This window comes from Haliaeetus leucocephalus, unplaced genomic scaffold, assembly GCF_000737465.1.
Source record: "Haliaeetus leucocephalus isolate CR32 unplaced genomic scaffold, Haliaeetus_leucocephalus-4.0 Scaffold819, whole genome shotgun sequence".
Taxonomy (NCBI): domain Eukaryota; kingdom Metazoa; phylum Chordata; class Aves; order Accipitriformes; family Accipitridae; genus Haliaeetus; species Haliaeetus leucocephalus.
This window is the reverse complement of record NW_010973255.1, coordinates 1,972,970-1,990,573: the sequence shown is the minus strand read 5'-3', so window position 1 is coordinate 1,990,573 and position 17,604 is coordinate 1,972,970. Positions and strand designations below refer to the sequence as shown.

The 17,604-nt window shown below is 42.3% G+C and overlaps 1 protein-coding gene across 2 annotated transcripts in view; it reads left to right on the top strand.

Moving 5' to 3' along the window:
* TIAM2 (T-cell lymphoma invasion and metastasis 2) overlaps window positions 1-17,604 on the top strand; it is a 174,263-nt gene that overhangs the window by 498 nt on the left and 156,161 nt on the right. The gene's annotated exons all lie outside the window — the stretch shown is intronic.

Genomic DNA, 17,604 nt, shown 5'->3' with positions numbered 1-17,604 from the left:
CGGCCGCCGGGGTCGCCGGCTCCGGGCGCTCTCCCCGCCCCGGCTGCTGGGGCCGGTGCCCGTCAGCGACAGGCGGGACACCTGGGCTGCTCCGGAGCCCCCGCGGCGGGTCTGGCAGCTGCCACCTGCGTGTGGCCGTGCCCGGCTCCGTAACGAGTGTTCCCCGGGGAACCTCGCTCCGTCAGAGGTAGTCCTCGCAAGGCGGGGCGCAGCGGTGTGCGAAGACGCGGGTCGAAATTTTAGCAGAACGAGAAGATGCGCTGTCACAGATCTTCGTTTAAAGGTGGTTGCGGGAGCGAACTTTCAAAGTAAGAGGTAAAAAAGGGAAGTGGCGCGGTGAACAGTGAAAATCTCGGAAGGTCAGGATTGCGGAAATAGTTTGAGGTCTAGTGAAGATGGTTTGATGACTTTTGTACCAGGTTTTAATAACATGGAGTAAATTTTGCCTTTTTGTGTGTCTGCAGGGCTCTCGTCATTTCCCAAGAGAGCTGCGTGTATGAATCCAAGGGTGCCATGCTGGGTTCCCTACACATCCAGAACTCTCACTGAAATTAATTTAACGCTTTGTTTTAAGTTAACGGTGGGATTAATGGTCATTTTCTTTAATCAGCTTTCAGTAAAGCTATACAAGAAAATCCCACTGGAACCGTTGGATCTTTGTATATGCAAAGAATGTGAAAGGAAACCAGTACTTTGTATGACCTTTTTTATCTAACTTAACGTACAATAATGTGCTTTTATGTTTTTGGCACGAGTCAAACTTACAATCCTGCAAATATTTCTCTGTGTATTTGGGTTTACTTCTGTGACCGGTCCCTGTGAGAGGCATCGGCTGGTCCCAGAGAGGCTTGCTTTCTCTAGTTGGGGGAAATACAGACATCTTGCTCTGGATGCTTTTGCACTAGGATGAGCTGCTGTGGTCCCATTGCCCCCTCTCCCTTATGCTGGTTCACCTGACTTCGTGGAAAGCCAGCTCTGGGAGCCAATGTAGCAAAAAGCTAACCCAGCCCCAGAGGTTTTTTTTGCAGCTTTGGCTTCCCAGAGGAGAGTATGGGAGAGCTGCTGAGCCCCAGTGCCATGGGGAGAGGGCAGGGAGATATGCTGGGAGGAAGGGGAGGACCACCCTTACCACTTCACGGTCAGATGAGTGTAGCAGGGCTGAAACTACACTGTTGGGGTATGATTGTACTTTGGGTGGTTTAAACTGGCATAACCTGGTGTTGCCCTGGCAGCCATTGCCTACCTCTGCCTCTTTTCCCTGTTCATGCCAGCACAAATGCTTATGCTGCCCTGCGGTGAACTGGATCTAGGCACTGAGCAAAACCCAGATTTAATTTTAACCTGGATCAATTCCATGATTTGGTTCACTTGGGGGGTAAGAGAAGAGGAAAGAGGGTGTGGAGAGGGTAGGGCTGCTTTTTTAAGCTGGCAAAACTTGATATTGCTGCCAAAACTGCTTGTGGAGCTGCAGTGTGACTGTAGGTGCTCCCAGCTGCCTCTCCCCTTCCCTGCCTCCCCCTGGGAGCCTGTCCAGTAATTCTGCATGTAGCCTCGGGAGCCCTCTCTCCCTGCGTAAAAATGAGCCTTTGCAAATTAATCCATTAAGTGTAATGGAGTAGTTTGTAACAGAAAAATTAAGCAAGTGCCCAAGTGTTTGCATAATTGTTGCTTTGGACAACAGTAAACACTGTGGATAGCACAGCACAATATGCAGGGTTTTGTAAAAAGTGTGTGAGTTTGTAAGCTCTTACTGGTTTCTGCTGTTCTTCGCAGTGTGTCAGTCTAGCACTTAATGCACACGGTGAGCCAGAAGTTTTGCAGGCTGTCATGACACTTTTAGTAATAAGTAATTATCACATGGGCTTGTGACAGGAATGGGTGCTGATCCGCCAGGTGAAATAAGCTGCATGTGTTTCTCAATCCTGGAGCTGGTTGAAAAGTAGAAGCTAGTTCCCAGTGTAAGGCAGCAAAGCCCTTGCTGCAGCAGCAGATGAGGAGTCTGTCCTATTCCTTCCTGGTTATACCATCCCAACATGTTGCTTGTGCTAGCTCCAGTGGGTGTGAGTCAGATCAGGTCACTGATCAGGCTGAAAATTAGTGCTCACAATTGAAAAAACCATCAATATACTGACTGAACTGCTCCTGTTTCAACACTTTTAATAGCATGGCCTGAAGACAGGAGGTGGAAATCTATGGCCAGAGATGGAGGATGCTGTGAGACACCCCCTGCCCCCCACCTTTTAGTGGCAGTGTATTTTTAGATGATGTTAAGTTGATAGTGCGGTTGTTCCTTCCATTCTCTTTATTGCAGTCCCTTAAAAAGCTGGCAAAAGGTATTCATTTGGTGCTCAGGTCATGGGGAGCACTCACTGTCTCATGTTAGATCCCTACTGTAACTATTCTGACTGTATGGAGGTAATAACTTGCTGCAAGTGCAAATGATAATTAGTTCTTATTACTTGTTACCTACAGAAGAGAGCTAGGCTGTATGTTTGCATGCAGACCTCGACAGTATTGATTTATGGTGTTTGGGGAGCCTTCTCCTTGGGTCACAGTGCAGCTCATCATGGGGCTGACCGAGTTGGTTGAAGGACTGGGTTTTGCTTGTTTTTCATTGCAGTGTGTTTCCAAAACCTGCATTTGTTAGCCAGATCTGAGCTCTTCCATGCTCAGCTGATGGCATTACCACCAAGTGCTGCTGAAGATCTCACTGAATCGCCTTCAGCGAGGGACCTGCGGAGAGTGATGTGGGTGCTCTGCACACTAACTGCACTAGTGAGCTCCCTGCGCTCTCTGTCCACATTTGCAGTGACAAATTCAATTCAGACCTCGTATTTGAAAGTGTGTAGGCACATTAATAAGGATCCTTCATGCTGCTGTGGAACACCCATATAGATTGTTGGGGTTGCCATACCGTTTAGAGCCAATGGTGAGATTCTGATGGTGCCAAAGTGCATTGCTTCTGAAAATGGAATAATAATAATAGTAATATAATGATAATGGAGAAGTTGCAACTCTCTCTGTGTATACTTTCAAATTCTCTGCGGGTTTTTTTTTTCCCCCTCTGTAAAGTAGATTGCAGCAACACAAAGTAATGCACTGGAAAAGTTTGGACAAATGCTACCAATGAGATTATATAATATAACAGTGAAGGAATTTATTATAAAGCCTGTTCTTGATTCAAAGAGAGAAGATTTTCCCTGGTGGATTGTGGATAGTTTATAGCTTTCCCTCCCCTCCCAAAAGCAAATGTGTTGTATTGTGTTACCACAGAAGTATATGCTTACTCCTCTTCAGCAAATGGTTTGTGATGTGCCTTTGTATATGTGCCTTTAATAGCAGTTGTGAAGCTTGTAGTTCATTGCCTGGGAGAGCATAGCTGAAAATAGGTTTTACTGTTGGTGGTTAATTAAAATATGAGCACTTTTCTGGACTTTGTTTCTATTTCTTGTGGACCATGATTAAATGTTGGAGTATCTAGATTTAGAAGTGCTCCTACTGTCTATAGACGTTGAGATAACAATTTCCTGCGTGATAGCACTGCCTTCTTTCTCTCTTTAGAAATGTTTGTTTATTTCTTTATTTTAAAATCAGTTATTTGAAAAAGAGTAATAAATAGGTGGCATGTGTTTTTGTTTTATCATATTTGCCACTGAATCAAATGCACTCTGATATACAGTGTGCAAAGCAAATAAGTGATATTGAGAAACCTGAGAAGTTTTGAGGTCATGGGGTAGATCACAGCAAAGGAAGCAAGTTTGCTTTGCTTTAGATGTAATTCTTATCACTTATCTTTACTTCTTCATTCCTTTCATGGTTTGTCAAGTTTGTTTTTTCTTTCCTTAGTATAGGGTTTCTTATTTCTAGGATGTATGTGCTTATATCCCAAACATCAGGGAGGTGTGTTTCTCTGCAAACAAAAGTGATATCATTCCAAGGGATGAAGGGTGAGAATAAAACCCTCACCAGGTGCTCACCTGCTGAGTAAACAGTGTCTTCTCTGTTGTGGGCACTTGGTACCTTGCTGTTGGGACTGGGTCTGCTTGTGCCTGGGAACAGCATTATGGAATAGCACTCTGGCTCCTCTTTGCTCACCCGTGAGCTCCTTTTCCCAGTGTGATGCTGTGACTATGGCTGGGTCAGAGAGCCGTGGGGTTACGCAGTCGCCCACTGCTCACGTGTCTGTAGTCTGTCAAAGTTGATGGTGATGAAGGAATGCTGCTGCAGCGTGCCAGCGTGCCAATGAGCCGAAGAGAGTCTTGATTTTGAAGGTACCAGAATGTCCCTTGGCTGCCTTGTCGCTTGTTGTGCTGTGTCGTTTGCTAATGTGGTTTCCTACTTGCTGGCCTGCATCTTAATGGAGTTCTTCAACCACGCTAACTGATTGTGATAACTTTTGCCTGTCTAGACAGGGCCTTACTGTGTCTGATTAGATCCCAGCCTTGTGGCGTGCATCGCTGCCTGTTTCTTATAAATGTGATGAAGGGGGGGAAAAAAAAGTGCACGTTAATAGTGCTTAGTCTGTTTTTTTTGCTTTGCAGTGTTAGTATAAAATGTTTATAGATGTTTACTTTTTGCCTGGAGGATAATAGTTTGAGTCAGATGTCTCTAGGATGCAATTTAGAAGTGAACTTCTTATCTCCAATTAGGAAGGAGAAGACAAATGTTTTCTTTGAGAATATTAATTGGGGCTCCACTGAAGTCAGTTGCAGAAGTTTGTTGCTCACTTAAGTCAGTAACTTTTTCTCATATGTGTAAAGAAATTAATTTCTCTGAATCATTAATAAAAATTCAAAGCAGAAAAATTGTTCTTGCTGCTTATTTTTCTTCCTTACTGCTTTTTGGAAGTGAAATAAGTTGAATTTAACTTTGTCACTCTCAATATTTAAGCACTGTAAAGGAAAGGTTATATAAAATAATTTTCTACTGTAATTTAAAAAAATGATTTTTTTAATTGGTATCGAGTTTTAGAGAAACCAATCTTTATGAAGTATAGGGTTTGAGATAAATTTGGGGTGGCAATAGGGTCTAACTTGTCGTCTTCTTCTATGCCTTCCCCAGAAAAAGAGGGATTCAGATTTTAAAGTCTCTTAATTAAAAAAAACCCCAAACATCTTGGGAGAAGAAATTAACTCCTAGTTTTGATTCGAAAAGTAAATCGGGAAGTAGTACAAACGTGCATGCTTTTCAGTCGCTCTTATTAGTGCTTTAAACTCTATCATGGTAACAACTGCTTCTGTTTTCCTTGTACTGTTAGGATGGATTTAGACTTAGAGAAGAAAGGATACATGTCAAAGAAGTTAGCAGACCCTTCTGGTGTCTCACAGGAACGGGAAGTAAGACTACATTTTTTGGAGCTGGGAAAAGCAGTCCCAGCTCGGCTTGTGTGCAGTGCCTGCCCAGAGGAAATTCCTACTTTATAGTGAGAGAGTGGCCAAGGACTAGAGCATATTATTCTAATTAAATCATTTAGATTGCATCATCATCATAATTTGAAAGGCTCTGTGCATCTTCTCTGAGTATAAAAATGAGAGTTATAGACATGTTCTGCAGGGGCACTGAAGAGTTTGGATACTTACATGCCAAAATGTCTTGACCAGTTGATGCTGTAATGTTTAAATTGCTGATTTGTTTTGATATTAGTCTCTTGAAAATGCTCTTAAAAACTATATCTCTTCAGAGGCAGGAGGCATTAACCATATGCGGAATTAGTTTCCTTTATGAAGCACCACAATATTAACAAAATAGCTTTTAAAAGGAAACACTGAATGCAGCTCTATAAAAATAGGACATTGACCTCTCATTCTAGTTCAAGAACCCGGTCTACTGTGGAAAGACTGAGTCCCAGATCTGGAGCTGATGTTGGTGTAGCCGTGCTCCTGCTGCAGACCGTTCCTTTAGGCCAGTGGGTGGAAATTTTATCTTGACTGCCCAGAGATGCGACCTGCACATAGGTACAGAGAGATCGCGTTTTAACATGGTAGTGGTGCTAATAATTAGTGTATAATTGTCGTGATTTCTAATAGAACTATATCACAATTTTAGTGTGAGAGATTTGGCAGTGTTAACTTGTGTGATCATTGTATATATGACAGCAGAAAGAAGAGAAACTTGAACCATCAAGATACCATTGTTTGGAATACAAAGCTTGTTAAGTAATTATATACTTTCAAGCTTTACCAACTGACTGCAAGGCATCTTGTTTGAGACAAGAAACTGTTAAAATAATTTACTTTTTTTTCTGTGGTTTTAAACCAACAGGGATGTTTTATTTGAACTAAAATATTTTGTATATAATCCCCTTTATCAGATCTCCAGGGGGGAAATATTTGCTTAAAGATGTTCAAGTTTTCAGATAAGTAACACATTGCTTAGTTTCAGGCATTTCAGTGTAAATTAATGAAGTTGAAATTGTCAATAAATACATGCCTGTGTTGGGTTGGACTTGGTCTGAAAGTGAGCTTTCTAAAATCATTCTCATTGTGCTACAAGGGGTCTTATTAGCTTGATCCTCAAGCTTCTTCTGTCCAAGATGCATGCAGGCGGATGTTCACCTCCGTCTCGCTGCTCACCAGGAGGCATAATCGGATCCAGTTCGAAGGGATCGCCCTTCTGTGAGCTTTTGTCTCCTGTTGCCAAACAAATGTATCATCTGACTCTCTCTAGTCCCCTCTAGTTGTCTATTGTATTCAGCTGGCTGGAGGAAGAATAGGCTATATGGGACATGCCTGCCCCTGCTTTTTATTCTCCGTGTTATCTCCAACTCAGTATCAGCTTTTGAGGAAAGTGCTAAAAAAGGGAAGGAATTCCTAGCCTGCTGTATACATGCAAGCAAGAGGGCATATTGTCGCTGGAAGTCCAGTGAGTTTTTCTAACACTTTGATTCTCAAATTTGACAGCAGTTAGTTATTTCTGCAGGAGGAATACATGTGCTCGTTTAACTGCATCTGCATCACACTTTTTGCATGCAAGCTTTGAAGTTCCAGTTGTGATAGTACTGGTGCTAAAGCCAGAAACTGATGGTGGAACAGATACCATGCTGGTTGTTTGAGATTCATTTTTGCTGACCGAAAAAAAATCGGTGTCACCTGACAACAGTGATTTCAGTGTAGCTATTTAGCCACATAACTGTGGTCCCCATTTGGCATCCTGTACCTATAAAATCCTTTGTATATGGAAAAATGTTAAATGGTGCTAAGTGCTATTATGCTCTTTCATTATCACAGAGCACAAATAGCACCTGAAAAGCTAAGTTACTATAAATAATTATAAGGTGGTTGTTCTTAAAAATAGTGTAATTACTCATGCTGACTTTTTTTTAAGCTCCCACTTTGTCTGGGTTTTCATGACCTTATGTTCATGGTCTTGCTATGAATCTTTCCCCCTCCTTTGGTATTTTTCATTTGGTGAGAGTATAATTTTTGTTGCTGCAAGTAAAAACACTTTGCCTTAACTAAGTGCATTGGGATCATGGAGTTCTGAATTAGGGGACAATTTTTAAGCTGTATCACAATCCAGCAGTTAACAGCAATAAAGGGAAGTATCTGCACAACACTCATGATACTCTCCCCTCTGTAAGGTTTATCTGTTTATACAATGCCAGTAATGCATTGGAATTTCGATAAAAGAAGATGCTGCTAGCAGGCAGCTTAATCTAGAAGTATCCCCCAGGATAATATAGATTACAATTGGTAATAGGGATTGAACAGGGTTTTAGTATGTCATATCATGGCTGTGATTTTTATTTTTTGTAGTTACTCTGCAGTCTTCTGGTTTTCTCTGCATCTGTGACTTACTTGTCTCAAGTCAGGTCAAGGTCAACACAACATTACTAAGATTATTAAGATTCATCTTATGACTGGCAAAGTGATAAAACTATTATTTTTAAATTTGCAATTGAGTTGACATTTCAGGGACATAAAGTGATGTGAACTTTGATTCTCGGCAGTCATGATGTAGGCTACTGATGTGTGTTGACACTCCCTTCTTGTTGAGCAGATTTGTTGTAGTTGGCATATTATTGCTAATAGAGCTCAAATTCCTCACAGTGGTCCTGTCCTACCTTTCCTCTTGTTATGAACAACCAGTTCCTAGGCTGGCAGCAGGCAGGGAAATTGTAGGGTGGTGGGCAACTAACTGTTATATCAGCTACTTGAAAGTGTGCAATAGGTAACAGCAAGGCCTAATTAACAGCTTCAGTTGCACCATTGGGAAGTATCTACACGTACAGAGGAGTCTTGCAGTCTGGTCAGGGTTGCCTTGATTATTTTACTGGGTATTGTGGACACTTGAACCCCAGTAAAAATGCTGTGTATCTGATTACTTCTCCAGAATCAACTCCTTAACAGCCATCACAAATACTTAAATGCAATGTGTCTTCCTAAGGACCAGGTCAGATGAGGTTTGAATTCAGATAATGAAATCTGTGTTTTTATTTTTTTCTTTCTTGCTGTCTGGTCCAAACAGAAGTAGGAAAAAGGAGAGCTGTGCTGTTTTTTCCATTATTGAGAGAGAGACTTCACCAGAGCACCTATCTGAAATAAAGTCAGTCCATATCGGTTGCTTTCGAAACTCTGACTTGGGAACATCCTTTCATCAGCAGTAAAGACTTTACCTTTTTACCTACCCTCTATTATTATGAACAAAACTACTTTTTGTTGTTGTTGTTGTCTGTGGTACTGACATGAGCCTAGAACTGCAATGAAATGATGAAAGGAATATAGAACAAAATAGGAAACTTGGGACCAGTGCTCATGTGCTGCTTTATTTGCTGAGGCATAGCTCAGGTATCACTTACTTGCAGAGTGTTTGTTTCCTCAGTAACAAAAGGTGGGTGTTAGTATATTCTACCTTTCTGAGGTGATGAAGTCTGCTTCATTTTGTAAGGTAGTAGAAGGCCCTCAGAAGAAAGTTACCAGATGCATGTATTGTTGTTTAATCCTCCTGTTGAGGTATGCAACGATATTATCATCAGTACTGCCTAATGAAGGAAAAGAAAGATTTGAATGTTATAGTAGCATAATTGATGCCTAACAATTAACAATGGCATCCTTAAAGTAATTCTTTCTGAAGTGTTGTGCTTTTTCATAATGCTACCCAACCTGGGTCTTTCAGAAATGTTTTTCTTCACGTTTTTTCTCTGTTGGGAGATACCTTCTAGACATCATCTTTCTCTCCTCTATTTCTTTTGGATCCTGACAGCTTCTACATTTGGTCATGGAAAAGACATTTCCCACAGCAGAGAACTACATTAGAAAAACAAATCACCGAACAGTTGTGGTTCTCTTGTTTGACAGTTTATGGAGCAAATGCTGGCTATGCACCATTTAGCATTCTCCAAGACAAAGTACCCACACAGTGCTGCCAATTTCATTAGAGAGCTACACCAGCTACTTTTAAAATTTGGTCCTGTTTACATAGGAATTTCAGTTTTACTACCATACCCATCAAAAGGTTATTGTCTGCACACAGGGAGTCACTGTTTTTAGCAAATCTGCCTATAAATCTAAGTAACCAGTAATTAAATGGAAGTCTGAATACCAGGCAAGGAATAAAACTGAGGGTCTCCCTGTGGATTACAAAGTTATGCTTAGCATGGCCTGGTTTTAAGCACCAATCAGCCAAAAAAAAATTGTAATTCATCATTAGGACCTACCTTTCCAAGAAACCAAAAGTTAAATTTCAACAAAAGGCAAGAGATGACTCAAGGAACAAAACAGTCACCAGGAAGTAATGGTTTCTTTCTTTTTCCTCTCAAAGAAAGGTAGCTGGAATTGGTGCTGCTTTTCCAGTTCACAACACACATGGGAATAAAAGCTGGGTGCCTGGAGATGGTGTCGCGGAAAAGTATGTCCAAAAGCTTTGTTTTCTCTGTTCAAGCATCAGCCTCGCACTGGTCCTCCACATCTATCTGCTTTCTCCCTTTACTCCCATTTCCATGGCTCAAGATCCACAACAGGACCTCAGCAGGTTGAGAAGCAGGGTACAGAGTTCACATACTATACACATGAATTATATGTCCACAGTGTATCAGGCTTTGCCAGAATCTGTCTGCAGCCAAGACATAATGTATAGCAACGCTTTTTTAATGAGGAACATGCGTCTGTTACACGTTTAGCAGAGGATATTTCTGGAGCAGTGTTAAGAAAATATGCTTTGGTTTTACAGTCCCATACCCCTCTGTCTGTCTGTAGAGATGTCATTTTTGAGTCAAAGACCAGACACGAGGGCTTTCAAAGGCTGTAAGTCTTAAAGCTGGATAGAAGCCTGGCAGCTCTACCCACTGTAAATGCGGTGTAAGTCTCATCATCCACTCTTCTGCTCCCCCACCCAATGCACTAAACAGACATGCTGTTCGGAGGCTTAAGGAAGTATTTCCAAAGAAACACTTGAATAAAAATGCTGTTTTGTTTAAGAAATCTTGCGCAAATGTGTAAATTCCTAATTTTCAATAGAAAAGCTGTTGTAAAACAGTGTACTTCAAAGCTAAAGTCAAGTGTATTGGTTTAGTTAGACTGTCATTTCAACACCTTTCATCGCCTTCAGGTGAAAAAACTTTGTTTCTGTGTCAAAACATTGATACTTGAGTCAAAAACTGGCCTGAAATGTTTTTTGTTAGTTTGATAATGCAGGTAATGGGTATGAATGGCCCCAAGATTGAAGTCAAGGCTTGAAGACAAAGCTGTGAGCATGACGGCAGCTCCCTCTACGTGTTGTGGTAAAGGCAGCCGGGAACAAGCTCTGCCCGTGTTTTGAGCCGGCGCGAAGCACTGTGAACACTGCCAGCATGTGCCAAACCCAAGGTAATGGCACAGAGCTAAAGGTGATGTCCCTGCGGCTCAGCAGAGTTTATTAGTTTGGCGCAGAGCCATGCTAAGTGTTCAAAAGGCTTTTGGTTATCTCTGAGTGTGGGCAGGGATTCCTTATGTCTCTTCAGAACAAGTTTGAACCTGTTGGCATCATAACCTATAGACATATCCTGTGAATCTGCATCTTTGATGAAAGGAAACTAGCATCATTTAGGATCTTGCCCTTGCCTCTCTTTGACTGCCTTTGAGTTTAATTGATTTTTTTTTTTTTTACCTTGCAAAGCTTGCCTCGCTGTGTAGAAATATTAAAAGAGGAAGAGGCAATTAGTTTCTGATTTGGTGGCCATCTAAGTCCAAAACACCAAAAGATCTCTTCTGAACTGTGTTTCACCTTTTTCATCAAGCTTTCTTTTTTGAGCCCTGTACCTGTAGACTCGGCAGTCTTCAGTATAAAGCTTCTTGGAAGCAGTGTTTCCATGTGGGAAGGTTAGGAGACGTGAAGCTTTTGAACCAATGCAATCACTCCCTTCCCCGTATGCAACTGAGGGCTCCTTTGTTTCCTCTGCTACCTTGGTCTGTCTTGGAGAGAGCTTTTGGAGAAAGATACAATGGTATAAGCATTTTTTCTGTTGTCCATGTCTAGCCATTTTGTGCTTCAGGCCCTGTCTGCTTCAGCTGTGCTTGGACAGCATGCTGCAGGTTCCTCTGGGAATGGTTGCCAGATGACCTGAAGAGGAAGAGGTGCCAAGGAGACCTCCTTAGCTGTACAGTAGAAAGTTGTGTTGAGGGAATGGTGGCTTAAAGCAAGTTACAGGCAGAGGTGTCATCCTCATCACGAGTACTAGTCAAGGGTGTTGTGTTAGAGCCAAGAATCGGATGATGCAGAATTCACGTTTGCTCAGGATTCCCGTGGCTCTGTCAGCTAAACAGCTGCAGAGAAGACCACTAAGAGCGATGGCGCTGAAGGGTTTCCCATGAGGCATCCTACTTGGATGACTTGCAGGAAGCAGCCATCTCCATGGTGTCAGGAAGAAGGAGTTTTACTTGACTTAGACTTACCTAGGTCCTCGGTTCAGCAGTGTATCTCTGGTTAGGCAGCAGAAGGCATAGTGCTGTACATGCAGAACAGGAGGGAAGATGCGTTCTTCCTCTCCATAAGAGGTGTTGAGGGTGAATCCCCCTTTTATTCTTGTTCACGGTTTGTGTACAACTTCTACAGCTCGATTCTCTGCAAACGTCCCCATGGTGTCTTAGCTCTCACCTCTAGGACTACTCTCCATGGAGAAGTTGGCATGTATGCAAGTGGCAGGCAAGTGTTGTCAGTGCAGTAAAGCAGTGGGAAAAGTTAGGATGAACCACTGCTGACTGAAACAAAGGTTTGTTTTAAAATGGGGGGAACCTCCTCATCCAAACCTCCAAACCATGTCGTTTAAATTTGTCTTCAGAAGATTAACAAGGGAGTGGTGATTAAGCATAGTTCCCACTGTCTTTCTGTCTCCCACTCAGAGTGAGAGGAGGAGGAATTGTGCGGAGAGCTTGTGTCAACAGTGCTAGTGACTGCTAGGTGGTCTTAGGGGGCAGAAAGGATCCTGGGGAGGAAACAGATATTTATGTGGGCTGGTGGTGTGCCCATGTGAGGAGTGGGTCATCCTTGCACCGGTTGCGTTGGGGTGGGAAGGTGCTGTAGGGATGGAGGTGGTGGCTCGTGCTTCTCGCTGCCCGGCCCAGGAAAGCCACCCTGGCCCTGTCAGCCTTGCCCAGGCAACAACACCTTCCCCTGGACTTCCCCATCCAGGAGAGCAGCTTTCTCCACTGGGAGTTGCAGTGATGGCCTGGTTTCTTCCCAGGCTTTGGATGTGACTTTGCATGATGGGGCTAGGGAGCAGTCCAGCGCTGTGTCGCGCGGGAGGTGTGCTGCCAAATCTGGAAATCGTGTAATGCCTTGTGCCCTTCAGTGCTGCTGGGGTGGCCGCCAGCCCAGGCCTCTTGTCTAGCCCTTGGGCATCAGGGCTGGTTGCCCTTCCCTGGTGCTGCAGGTCACCCTCAAGTATGGAGAGCTTCCCTGGCCGGCTCCTTCCTCCCGCGGCTTCCCTGCCTCCCAGCCCGGGTGCGCTCATGTGGCAGTACCTGTTGGGTCTCATACCCCTCACCCCCAGCTGGCATCCGGGGAATCGAGCTCAAGGTGCTTTCTGTTCGCCGCCTTCTCTAGCAGCAAAATAGGCCAAAGTGTGTTCAGGATGCTGTTTCATTATATATCAGAATACCTTGCAGTATTTTGCTCTACTAAATATTTTAAGGCTTTTACAGTTTGGCCTGTGTCAGGATAAAAATAAGTACAGGACTATCAGACTTTCCCCGCAGGACAAAAATTCCATTTTCCAACCACCTCTAATTATTTCCATTCTGCTGTCTGGAAAGGATCTGGAGACAATTTAGGAAGCCAATTCACAATTGACTTGGGAAAAAATTATTTACCCTCTTGAGCCTCCTTAGATGTGCAGCCAGTGGCATGTGATCAATAGGAAATCTCATGCTCAATGATTTTGATGCTCACAGAAGGACCTCGAGACCATGAAACCCAGCCTGGGTCCTGCTTACCTGTATGTGCAATTTTTGTAGCTGTGGTGGACCAAACTGTCCACTTGCTGAGGAGCTTTGTGCGGTGGGGAAAGTGGCGAAGGACCGTTAAAAACACGAAAAGGGCAGCTGTGCTCCGTGAAACACCTTGTTGTGAGGTGCGTGGTGTGCCGTTGCCCTCTTCCTCCCCGTGGGAGCTTGGGTGACCTTGCAGCTCCTGGGCCCAGTAGTGGTATCTCCGGGCAGCCTCGGGGTGCGCTCCCAGCTCCTGCGGTCCTGAGGGTGCCTGTGAGTAGCATCTGTAGTTCCAGCATCTGTAGCTCCAACAACCAAGGGAGGTACCGGGAAGGGTGCGTGGGCACCGAGCTACCGCTGCTCCCAGAGCTTTCTGTCTGATCCCTGCTCTGCGGATGGATCCAGATTTTTCTTTGGCTTTTCTTACATACCAGGGCTGCATACATCATCCTCTTTAATCCTATTAGGGCTGTGTTTAACTGGGGTTAGGATTTGTCACTAATGAGTGCGTTGAGGTTAGTAATTTTCAATTACACTTTTCTAACTCTCAATTAAAAAGGTGGTTGACTTTTTATATGGAGAATTTAAAAATTCTTTTTTTCATATAGGCTGGCTGCAAATTGTAAAATCGGGACTCATGGGTGTACAGAATTAACATTCTTAAGAAATATTGTAAAAAGTGTTCTTCATGGTTAACATTTAGAATTTTATTTTAAGATTTTATGTGCTTTATGCTATGCTGGCAAATTGAAAAAATATTGAATCCTTATATGGAGAACCAACAATTTCCCACAGCCCTGCTTTTACAGTGCTGAATGCATTTCATTTTGTGTGTGATTTTCCCCAGTTGCCAACTGACTACATCATACAGTTTTTTTGGCTTATTCTTTCTGTCTTATGACCATCAGCAGATATTTTGAGTAGCATATTATAAAGCCACAGATCCTTTTTGCTGCTTTGGATTTCGCCTGTTACCACTGGTAATGGAAAAGATTTTATTAATTTTGTGGCATCAGTAAGCGTTTCAGACAAGGCTTCGCGAGAGCCTTTGTGCGTGACCCCAGCACTCGGTGCTGGTTGCCCTCCGTGTTGGCAAAGGAGGGATGCATCTGACCGTCTCCAGTGTGTTCTTCAAAAGTAGTGCAAGATTGCTCTGGAGGGGGATGAGGGAAAAGATTGGTACTTGTAAACAGTTCAAGATGCTGTGCAAATCCTTCAGGATGATCTAAATGTTGAAGAGACGGAGCTGAATTTGAGGTGTGCTGCTGAAGTTGAGAATGACTGGGGGAAGGAGGAGTTGGGACCAGGCACAGGGAGTGGTGGTAGTGGTTATAGAGACATGGAATATTCTTGTATGGCAGACTGGTGTGTTATGGAAACATAGACTGTCCACTAGAAATTGACTTATAGAAATTGGGGTCGGGGGGAGGGTAACACTGCTGGTCTGTTGCAGTTGTTGTAGCGTTACATCTGGATTATTGCCTTCAGGTCTGGGCACCGCAGCAGTAGGAAGTAATATAATATATATCAACTATCAGGCAGTTCACAGCAGTCTAAAAAGTTTATGGTGTTTAGGACATTGTGTGTATTTTGGAGAGAGTTTGTAAGAGAGTAACAAATGATCACGTACTGAAGGCTGATTCAAGTGGAGTAAATCAAGATGTGAACGTGGGATAGCTTAGCTTAATGGTCATGGGGGGGGGGCTAACAGACTAATTGGCATACCTGAAAGCTATAACCCATGTGCAGAAGGGGCTATTACTTAAGACACTGCAAGGGATTCCGAATGGTAAAAAGTGGACGTAGTAAGCTTAGTAGCAAGTTTAATCTGAAGAAGAGGAAAAGCATCTTCACAGTCAGATCTCTCATGAGTAGTAGAGCATTTCTCTGGGGAAAGGATGGGAGCCCTGTCCCTGGAGATGTTTAAATTTAGGCTATGCAGGACATCACAATACACATCGCTGGGAGGCAGCCCTTCACTGGTAGGGTGAGGATTGGCTGCAGTATTTGGCTGTCTGCGATGTTGTTATGATGAAATGTTTCCTGGAATGATACACAGGGGGTTTAGCACCATAAAACATTTTGGGTTTTGTTGGTATAATGCTTGGGGTGAAAATATCTGTGATGAATTGTTGCTGTCAAATCTCTGAGCCAACGTTTTTATTAGAGAACATGTCCTGCAAGATCTCCATGTGCACAGTTATCTGTGTGGAGAGGGTGTCATCCAAGGCCAATACTGGTAGATTATTCACTAAATCTTGTATTGTATATGGCAGTGTGTATTGAGGGCTAAGAACAAGTGTAAAGGGTGGCTTTTATCGCTGCTTTCAAATTTACCTTTAGTCAGTTGCTTTTGTCCTTTTGTACTTTATGAATGTTGAATCCCAGTTGCACAGGAGAGGAGATATTAATTGCCATTCACTGAATTCAGACTGAGACAATTCTTAATCAGTGGCTACTCCTTACTTGTATAAAACTCATGTAGGAATTAAGACATTCAGCCTGCCAGCTATGAAGAGTAGCAAATAGGGCTGAATCATCACAAAAAGTGTCTGCGTTATTAAAATACTTATCTTTTACTACTTCTTTTTCCCCATCACAAGATCATAATAAAAGATTTTTCCAGTTTCTGAGCTGTGCTCGACCAATAAGGCCATTTAAACATTTTGTTTCTTCTAAAATAATTTACTTTGGTTTGGAACAGTTCTTTATTTCCTCTGATCCACATGCTGACATTGTTTTTATTTCTTGCAGTATTTCGTGTTTCTCTGGGACTCCTGTGTTGTAGGGAAGACGGTCTCCCAAATAAAATATGTTTGGTAAATACTTCAAACAGCTATGTGGAGCTAACTGGTTTTGGATATCGGGACAGGAGCTTGACATTAACTTTTTGTTCACTTGCATTCTCTATATCCTCTTAAGATAGGAGGTTCTTACTGTGCGGTTATCGTCCTCAGCCAGAGATCTTTTTGTGAGGAACTTTTACGTTTTGCTGACAGCTTTTTCTATTCATCTCTATGGATTTCTTTGTAGAATTGCTGTAGTTGAGGTTGGTTGTTAGTAGAAGCTGAATTTGTAATACATCCTTTACCATATTGCAGTTAGTATTATGGTACGAAGTATTACTGATAATTTGTTAATCATTGTTTCGAGTAAAATTTTTTCCATTCATTATTGGCACTTTATTGTAAGTATATATTTTATTGTACTTATTATTGTATGTATTAGTGATATACACACATTTATAATACTTACAGGTATATATAAAATACTTATAGGTATACATAAAAGATAGGAATAATTAAATGGTATTCTCAGAAGTCCATAGGAAGTTTATGGGGGAGCTGTGTCAGTAAAGGTACAGCAAAAGTTCTTTCTGCTGTATCTTATCCTGGTTCCTGCCATGCTTTCTGGACTGGTGTTGGAGTAGAAGCCATAATCTCTGAAGCTTTAAGCGCTAAACCCTGAAAAGCTCCAAGTTTGTGGTTTAGCCATGTGAGTTCTTTGCTATCACATGGATAATAGACATTCCCTTTTGCATTCCCTGCATAAAAAGCAAGTCAACTGGAAGCATGTTTGTATTAAGTCACATCAGAGTTATCATCTGAATTAAGGCTATATAATAGGTCCTTTAAGTGTACAAAAAGGTCAGATTTTTTTTTTTAGTTCAGATATAATTTGACAGCTCTATTAAATTTACTGTTTTATTTCATGTGAATGAATTGGAGTGTGGTTAATCTGTATGCATCTTCATATACAACTGAAAACTTCTGTATGGAATTTAGATAGATAAGGTTCCAGGAAATGAGAACGAGCCTTAGATGTGAATGACTGTAAACATGCTTAAAGAGTCATTCTGTAAGAATTAAATAAAGCTTAATTCTCCTGATTTTTTTCTTTTATAGAACACAGCAAACAGCATAATTTGAGCCCTAAAATCCAGATGGATATCATTGCAATGCTTTGCTGCCTTGTAGTAATTCATGGGCCATGCTACTTTACATAGTGAGATAATAAATGCTATGCAAAAAAAGTCAGCAAAACAGAATCTCCAACAGCCAGAAACCTCTGGAGAGGTTTTTTAGTGGGTGAGGATTTTGTGTCCTAGGTGATTTGGAATAGGAAGTGATGTCTTTGACTTGAGGTCACTGCTCTGAAGGCAGGGCACCAATTCCCTGGAGTTTTTGCTGTGATAAAGCCTTTT